The sequence below is a fragment of the Plutella xylostella genome, chromosome 4 (genome assembly GCF_932276165.1).
Source record: "Plutella xylostella chromosome 4, ilPluXylo3.1, whole genome shotgun sequence".
Taxonomy (NCBI): domain Eukaryota; kingdom Metazoa; phylum Arthropoda; class Insecta; order Lepidoptera; family Plutellidae; genus Plutella; species Plutella xylostella.
The window spans coordinates 7,690,733-7,701,139 of NC_063984.1; positions in this window are offsets into that span (position 1 = coordinate 7,690,733).

Here is a 10,407-nt window from a genome sequence, read left to right on the forward strand (position 1 = left end):
CACTTCAAGGTTACAAATAAAAAAACGTAATTTTTCTCTTTTATTTTACTTTTTGTGTTTTGGTGGCTCAGGGTTAGAATTACGTCTTAGTGGTTGTGCGGTTTACGGCGCCATTTGTGAGCCATCCTTGTTTCGACAGGAGTTGTTCGGCGGCGTCTTTAACACTCCCCCGAGAGTTCATTTATATATTCGTAACTCGGAGGCTGCAATAAAACAGCGTTATCCTGTTCATTATTTAGTCATCGCCGGGCGGAGCGCGCGGCCATGGGGAAGTCTAGGAAAATAAAATGCAACCGAATGACTCTTACGATGTCCAATTTTATACGCTGCTGGTCGTTACTTAGAGCTGTATTGCCGAGGTGATCTCGGGAGGGCGTGTTTGCCATTAGAATATAAATCTAACACCAAAGATACAATGTCGTTACGCTGGTTGTGCCAAAGGTATAATACAAAGGTATTAAACTTCCTGATAAATTGAAGACATACCAAAAATCAACCATCTTCATTTCGAGTTGTGATCTTGTCAACGTAAGACGATATTAAGGCCTCGTTACCCCGGGCAGGTGAGAAGGCTCTCCGGGTAATGGGCAACAATATCTTCACCTGGGCAGTCGTTGGCCTGCCCGGGCGAGTTACGACCACGCCACTTTATGAGCCGCCTCGCCTTCGCTGCTAAATCTCCTTATTTATACTGGAAACCATGAACTGTGGTCGCTACAAAAATTAATTGGCTCCGAGCCTTTCTAGACGAGAATATTTGCAGGTTTATGGTTTGAGGCCGGAACACGCAGTTACATGTATATAGGCTGTAAAAATAGTTGCTGTCTTAGTTAATGAATGGTTATTATAAGGACTAATTTGTTCTTTTTCAGGTTGCCAGACCAACTGACTGCCTAATATGGATAAAAATAGTAGCAACTTCTATCATAATGTTCTTTAATTTTTTTTAAATTGTTTTTCGTACGTTACAAAAGAAAAAAATGCATGCGATGCTAGTTAGAAAATTGTGCTCCTACAAAGACAAGTCAACAGATTATCCACGTGCATATGAAATGCTCATGAATCTGATATAAACTCAACATGACGACAGAACACATGTTAAAAAACCACATCCTGTTTACTTAGAGCTGGAACCGCTTTGTTTTATGCGTTTTTTTTGTTTTATGGCGACATCGAGTTTGCTGAAACAAAGGATCATCAGCGTTAGACGTCAGGACTGGTTCTAGGTTCTAGTTTGGACCAAAATAAAATTTTAACACCGAAACTGAAACTACATGGACAATAGCAAATCTTAAAGATGACATATATGTAACATACTCGTAAGTATCTATCTTAAGTAAGTTGATATTTATCTATCTATGTAACGTTTCAGGATACAACTTCAATACAAGTTCCGTAGTCTAAATTGTAAAATTCAAAGTGTTTCTCCTTCTCCCCGCTGCAAGACACGTCTCGATGAGCCGACAGAAATGGCCGCTCACTTGTTTCAGGCGCTATTGCTTACAGTTACAGGGCACGTCCCGCGGAGCACTGCAGCCGAAGATCACACATGTGCCTCCATTGTTGCTGCACCAGCTAACTGAATAGATGACTTTGGAAACCTTCCAGCCGGCACACCTGGGGACAAATGTAATGACCGAGATTTCTTTCATTCAGCTATTGTTTCGCTTCTTTTTCAAGAAAGGCGAATGCAAAAAGCGCCTGTGTGTGTCCATTTAATTTTTCAAGCCGTGGTTCGGTGACGGTAGTTTTAAGTGGCGCTGTAAAAATGAACTGGCACAATTTGGTTTATGGACGTCCAAAGCTTGTTTGGTGTCGAGCATGCACTGTTTATGCTGCAAGGCTTTTGTTGCAGATCCGGCAATTTTTTAAACTTATGGTAGGTATTACTGAAATAAATAGGCTGATTTAATATTTTAACGGGTTGTTCGTACAGCAATTGATATATAGTTCTAAATATAAAGTTACTAATCGAGTGAGCGCAAACTCCAAATGCCCAAGTTTTTTTATCTATTCTGTTATTTTTGGGACCAGTAAAGATATAAGATTCTAATCTATTCTATTCTACAGTTACAATGTAAGTTCCCTGTCTCAAGCTCTAGCACCTTGTAAACTTGCAGTGATGTAGCATTAGTGTGAAGTAGTGCGGGCCGCGGCCGCCAGGTGTCGCGGATCGCGCGATGGCCGCGTAATCCGCCCTGCCGGCTCTGTCTCACGTCCAGCTTACTTTTATTACTGCCTGCATCGCGAAATAAAACAAAATTGGCCAGAATTTATGGGCCGCAGCCGTCGAATGGCTAGTGGGGCAGAAAGTTTTCAATTTGAAACGAGTTTGTCTAGAGTAATAAGGAGGGTTTTGCGGAAAGTAATAAGGGGTCGGAATAGCTGTCGCGGGCTTCCTTAAAACTACTTTCTTGTTTTTATTACCTAAGTGTTGTTGTGTTGACAGCCTCTAAGCCGTATTAACAAAGTGGACGTTTCTTAGGTAGTTAAAAACAGTAGGAGGGTTCGAGGTTCCAATAGATTTACTTATTGTGTTATGGAAGTCAATTAAAAATTATGAAACCCTCTGTAGTAGCGAATGCTTTAAGTTCCACCCTAATTCTTCTGCTACCACAGCTCACGTACTATCAAAAACCTTAAAAGAGCACCGGTATAGTAAAAGCAACACAACAATTCTCCTTGTTACGACTTTGTCGGTATTTGCGACGTTTACAGCAGCATTACGTTGTTCCACCGGCAAATTGAATGTTAAAGCGCGTTACCTGCCCCTAACTGAATAAGTTATGAGGCTCGAGGTATTGGTAATGAAACTTGAATGACCTCAAGCGCTGTAAACCGGCGGCGGCGGCGGCGGCGGGATGGCATCCACCTATTTACGCACAACGACTTGTTTGGGATTGTATTGCGGAGAAACTGCACCCCTGCTCGCCCCAATGACTTCAAAAGCAACCGTTAATTTAAAGAGGAAATTAAGAACGCAATTTTTAAACAGATGCCCCGAAAACTAATTAGCAGCTGCAGAAGGAAAATAAAATATTTCACCGTAACAGTGGGCCGTTAGTCAACAGTTGCCAGCGGTAACTGATGACAACGGCGTTTGTCACGGCCCCGGGTCGCGGGATCACGGCGGAAACAAAACTAAAACTAAATAAATTTCAGCAGGAGACGAGTCTCGCGGAGTTAGGAAGAATGCGAGTTACAGTGCCGGGCCGGCGCGGCGCTAGTGTGGACAGACTACAGACTAACTTTCTATTTTTCGATTGGCCATGTTAGTGAGTTGACAATTCAGTTGGTGGAGTTCACACCCGGACGGGGACAACTCAATTTTGTAACTTCTTTTGCATTCTGCGAGAATTGTTAAGCTTACGAACGTTGCCCGTTTGTTTGGAAACAACTCTGGCTGGGTTGTCCGATTTGATTTTAAAAAGTTCGGTTCAACGCGCAAACTGACGGTACCGAAGTGCAATGTTGGGGACTTTGATTATATACAACCCTAGATTCCCCTTAGAAGAAGCCATTGCGGCCATACATAAACTGGGGCACTACTGCCCCGGTACAAATTTCGCTCTAGCAGTGTCTATTGTGTCATCGCCGGTGCTACACATATTTGACAGTTTGCATTAATTTCAATTTTGTCCTCTTAAAATGCGTGTATGTGCTTTAAAAGTGTGCAGAAACTACAAAGGTCGACTAAAAACGACATACAGGGTCACCTACCATCTGTAAATAATGTATTAATATAAATAATTTAATAAAGTAAATATTGATATAATTTTCGTCGGTGTTGCCAGTTTTTTTCTTGAAAATTAATACCAATAAGTGATGATAATTTATATGAACCGCTTGAATGTCCTGTCGACACCCTATATTATTTTTCTTTAATGTTGCAAAATAAATAGTATTCTATTCTATTCGGCGACTGGTGTAGTGGTTAGTGACCCTGACTGCTATGCCGAAGGTCCCGGGTTCGATTCCCGGCTGGGGCAGATATTTATTTAAAGGCACAATATATTTGTACTCGGGTCTTGGGTGTTGATATTTATATTTAGGGTTTCGTTCTCGTCTTATGATATTCGTGATAGTTTCCGGTGAGGCGAAATTGTATTCGACAAAACGTAAACTTTTACACAACTAAATCTAACATAATTTACTATCTATAGGTACCAAAGGTAATTTTATCACGAACAGCTTAAATTCTAATACACGTACATGTATTATCAGGATACCGAATGATCCCATTATACGAAGCAAATGAATAGAAATAATTAGAAAAAGCAGCGGGGAGGACTACTGGAAACCAGCAACCTTCCTCAGGATATACGACAAGAGCCTATATTATCTAAATCTATTTAACCTATCTTGATATAAGTTAATCTCAGAATAAAAGTTATTATTTGTTGTGATACTACCAATTATGTACAAAAATACCTACTAAGGTACTTAAGTAATTTGTTTTGTATAAAGAGACTCCGATCCCACAGACAAACTGTATATAAACAGTTTTGTGGGACACATTGTAAAAAATACAATTATTATAATGTGAACCTAATAGATAAAAAAAAATATTTAATTTCCACATTCCAGGCATTATTTTTGTTACCAGCGGTGGTAAACCACTCGGGTGAGTCGGATAAATCATAATGTAAACGATTTTAACTAATTTAAATTTCCCTAAAAAATATCAACACATTATTATGAATTTTCTACCAACTTAGTAGAATTTTCTTACGTTGCCACATTTTTTCATGTACTCAATGACATGACAGGAGGGAATGACAGTACAGTCACGCACAAAAGTAATAAAATATTGGCCTGTTTACAATGTAGGCGATGTATGGGATGAGTCCGTCTAGGGTTGTAAATGGTCGAAGGTTGGGGAATACGTATGGAAAAATTTAACTTGGAAAAGAAAATAATAAGCTCATAAATATCTTTAAGAAACATGCAACTATTGTGTACAGTCTCCCCCGCAGATATTTTGCCCACCAGACGTGATTAAATTTTGTTTAACTTTGCTGAGAATCGCCACCTACCTGCCCCTCTAACACCATTGAACAAATGCTAGCTAGTAGATAAAATATAACCTTATTTCTGATAATATATGATAACGCTTCAGCCGTAATTTTGTTTCATCCTAACCAGAGGGGGTCAGATATCTGCGTTGCAGACTGTACTAACTACAAGATTTGTTATAGTTATAAATTGGACAAACAAAGCTCCAAGATGCACAGTGTAAACCACAGGGTGTGTTTTGCAAGTTGTCAGCGTAGTGTAGTTGGAAAGTGAGTAGTGGCCAGAAGAGGTCAATCTAGCTTACGAAAAACAACGTTTCAAACTGCTGTGCTAACCACGACTTTATCTCGTTGAGTTAAAAGTACGGATTGTATGACGGCTCTCGGTGGAGTTTGAGGCCGCGGCGACGTTTGTCCACAGACGGTCATTATCGAAACAATCAGCCGTCCGCTAACTGCTACTGGACCGGCGAGGGTGGGTGAAATAATCAAACACAATTGTTGTTGTCGATGAAATAATCCTTACTAATATTATAAATTCGAAAGTAACTGTGTCTGTCTGACTGTTACTCTTTAACGCCAAAACTACTGAACGGATTTGAATGAAATTAGGTAAGTATTCATATGGTCTAGACCCTGAGAAAGAACATAGGCTACTTTTTATCCCGGAATTCCCAGGGGAAACTTTTTAAGGCGAAGCGAAGCTCGCGGGAACGGCTAGAAATAAAATAAATAAATAAAAATATTTTTTCCTTTAGGTTATACCCATACCCATACTAGACGTAGTGTAATATAATGAAAAATGGTTTTAGATCACCATTGCAACTATGGTAGGAAGTAGATCTTTTAAGAATGTGTAACCCTTAAACTCATTATCTCGACGTTTACACTACGTGTATTTTTCTTACAAAATAATTTAACTTTGTTAGGACTGATTAGTGATCACTAATCAGTACTAACACTACTAACAAAGTTCATGATAGACAAAGCAATACCTTTACTTCATAATATTTAACTTCCAAACATTTTATTTTATCAGACATGCTTAGTGCTTACTGCTACTGTAATTGTTATTATTTTTTTATAACATGTGAAGTAGGTATACGTATATTATTTTTATTTTATAAGTAAAAATGCCGATGGTAACATGGTAACACTAAGTTTATGATACTTGAACTGCGGGTAGTAGAGAAAAAAAAAGTTTAGGGTAAGAAAATTGAATCTATCCTGTCAGTTGTTTGCACATCTAACGGTTGTAAATACGTTGTGTTGTTGAAACACATTTTATTTTATTAATTTGACATGGAATAAATTGATTTATTCCACTTTTTAATTTAATCTTAAGAATTAAGGTAATAGGCGTAAATGTTTGAAACAGTCGTTAAACTAATAACAGCGAAAGTGTAATAATAAGTGACTGATTGACGATTGCTGGTTGGAGTTTCTTTGGAAGTAAGTCACTATAATACTTAAATATATTTAAAATGTGTAACTTTTAAAAATTAATAAATTACATAATGTTTGATGTGGCTGATGAACAATCGGTTACCTGCCTTAGTGAAGTAAAAAGTATGTTTTGTTTTTAAAATAAATTTAGTGTTTCGCTTAGTAAGCTAGCGTGGGAAGTCCATCGGCCTGTTGGAACGATATCTTTCGATAGCTTTAACCGATAAACGGTAGTGACTGGATCATATCTAATAGTAGTAAATAACAAAGATATTTTTTTCACTTCCAGAGTGTGAGTTGTCGACACCTAGTCTACCCATCACTGAAAGGGGTAAGTCTTAGATTATAAGAAATTAATTTTATTAATACCTTACTCAATTACTCATACGTAGTAATTAGGTAGGTATTGGCAATAAGACCGTTATTGTTTTTTTATCAATTCTTTCTTCGAGAAGACTTCAAAAATGAATTCTGATTGTTTGTTTAACCAATTTAAATTTCCTCACCGTGACCAAAACATTAAATGTATCGACAAAGCAGCAGCCATCCTTGTCTCAATTTAAGTAATATTGGTGCAAGTGTGGGCGGGCGGCGCGCGGGGGCGGGCGAGGGCGGCTCCAACTTGAACTGTTGCATGTCCTGATTGTTGTCTGGACTCCGGACTTCCCGGACTGCCCCGGACTTGGCCTCAAGTGGACACGAGGGGCGGCTGCTATCAACTTTGTCAACTCGCTCCGATGGCCAGTAATCCAATTGAAAGTTTTTGATAGTGATTTACCGCTGGGAGCTAATTTACAGGCTAGTTTTGTTTTATTTACACACATCGACACAATAACATACACACAGTGCAGTGTTCTGTTTAAATCCAATGTAATACAGGTCGAGCCAATTGACATATTTTGTGCACGACATAAAACAACTATGTAAAAAAAACTACCTTATGTTTTATCATAATTATACTCACTTCAAAAATCACATCGATTATCGATGTCGATGAACATACCTACTTACATAAAAAAATTACACACAGATGAATTTAAACCTCCTCTTTTTTTCAAGACGGTTAACAATCGTTTAGCAATCTTTGGCACATTTGAGGGGTTTTCGATTTTTATTGGGCGAAACCACCATAATATGCCATTCTAAATTGAAAGTGTACCCTACAGAAGAGATTTACAGAAACAGATCGTCCACGGCACTGTCGGAATGACTGGAGCAATTCGGTGCTTAATTCGCAGCCGCAAGAAGGATGGAGGCCGCCCGGCTTTAATTACAAACTCAGGTTTATTCACTTTAATTTCGTGAATTTTGCATTCCCCGCGCGAACCGCGGAAGGGTCAGAACGAAAGAAAATGACATTCGTTATTCTATTATGTTAAGCAAAGGAGCGCTCATAATTACTTTTGTATTCGCAACACAAGTGACTGTCACGGAAAGTAATCTAAGAACGGGGTACTTTGAAGTCCAGTACATGGGTGGCTTCCGTCCTTTGTGGCCGCTGGGACTTACTTACCCTTTACAGCGAGTTCCTGAGGATATGCGAGCCACGTCCTCGTTTTCGCGAAGTTACGGAATTGCTTTATGCTAATACTAGCTTCTTCCCGCGAGTCTCACTTCGCGTTGAAAGATTTTCCCATGGCTATTCATGGTTACAATTTACAATGTAGTCAGTATAGTTTGATGCCTATTGAATAGATCTGAATACCTACCCATGGGTCTTAAGGTGTAAAATAACTATTATGTTATGCAAACATTTTCTGATCTATGTATATGTAGATATACCTACATAGCTCTTTATTGCACACACATATAAATTACATACAAAATATCAACAAAAAAAAACGGACTTGGGATGGCCTTTCATAAGTGAATAGATCCGTATCAAGGACGATTAAAAGAGTATTATTTATTAAATATCTAAAAGCGTAAATATATTATTTACTATTAATTGTTCATTTTGCAACTACCCAAGTACATCCTATTTCCCCTCATTTCCTCAATTAGTGGAAGGGATAGTTAAATAAGTACTGAAGTAGGCAAGTCCAACTGCCAGAGCGCGGCGGCCATCGCTGCTCAAAAACGGGCGAAGTTTCTTCTCCAGTCGTTACGAGGCGCGAATTCCGCGATACAATTACAGGCTGCCGGCCATATTTATACCCGCGGTAACCAAATTGCCCGAAATTATTCCATCCCATTGAGTGCGAAAAGCGCAAATTAAACCGACTTTATATTGGACGATTTCCGTCGGCGCGGGGGCGAGATATCTTCGTTCTTAGATAAGGAGCAGTGAGAAGATTGCGTTATGAAATAAGAAAGGAATTGCACATTATAAGGAGTTGCGTTCGAGTTCCCCGCTCTCGGCTGATGTTCCAGTAATCTATGGAACCAGTTACCGCTTGATTATGAAACAATTTTGTAAGCAACGCAATGAAATGTCTGATTAAATTGTTCATTGCTTTGTTGAGCTTCGAGGTCTTAGATTTGTTGTTGATGAAAGAGTTGTTTTTATTTTGTGTATATCTACTCAGATTTTTGAATAGGTTTAAATATATTTTTCCTCAATTCAACTTCCCTCGATGTCATAAATAATAAAACTTTAAATGTACGCACTTTATAGCTTCCTATACGCGATTATATAGGCACAATACACAGCATTCTGGGGAGTAACCGAATGGCAATGCGATGAAATACTGTTGTGAGGAATTTATTGTAGTAAGTATATAGAAATTGTGAAAACTAATCGAAATGGCAACTGTGATGAATCGGGAGAGATATTCATATTGTGTAAAATTACGAGTAGGAAAAAACGCGTACAAGTAACAACTTAATAACACGATTAAATTAATTTAAAACTTTCTAAAATATGTATACGAAACGAAATATTTAAAAATATGTAATTATAAAGATAAAATTCAACCACTTCAGTGCAATTGCCATCGGGCATGAACAGCTAGCCAATAATAGGGCGCACCAAAACCGTTACAACAAAATGGGAAACCGGCTAAAAGATATATCTCTGAAGGGCTAAGATATTTCGGAAACTATATAGCCTAATGAAAGTGAACGAGGGAGGCGCGCTAACAACTAATTGCCAATTCCGAAAACTCATTTGAACACAAAATGGATTTCGTATTTAAATTTTTGTGTTCCGTAAAACAACGGTTTAATGCCGGATATCGCTCCTGTGCCATACGTTTCCGGTTACTGGATGTAATAGAAATATCGAGTAGAATTACTTATTTTAATTTCTACAATATGTACACAGACCTACGTTACCATTAATTGAAAGATTTTTTTTGCTGCACTGGAGGAATTTTATCATTGAATCTTTACCTATAATCCGATTAAACCTTATACAAACATAATTATAATCTTTCTAAAATTCGCAAGAGCCGACTATTTCGAACTGTAGACCGTGTAAATCCCAAACCAATATAGCAATTTCCCAAAGATGACAACATTCTGAGTCCGATATGATGATTATTGAGGCTGCGCCGCCGTCTGCCGGCTAATGATGCTTGCACCCGGAATACTGAGCGGCGCCCCCGCAGAATACTGATGCCGCAATCCTCTGGAGCCACGTCGGCAGTCGGCGCGCCGCACCATCGCCACTACAAAACTACCACAGACCGCGGTGCAAAAAAATAATGAGCCGTTTTCTCTGGACGGACTCTGTATTTTGCTAATTTTGCTCAAATACCGATTTTGTGTAATATGATTAAAATACAGAGTCCTTTTTTCAAGAATTTATATGTCAACGCCATCTATTCTCCAATAAGTATTGTAATATTTTTTTCAACAAATGCGTCGTTGTTGAGTCTACTTTGAATTCGACTATAAAGATTAGGTGACGACGTCGACGGTGGTGGCCTAGTCAAAGCCTTTATTTCGGAAGGTTGCTGAAATGCTATGACATGATATTCATGCTACGCATGAATTGTTAGAC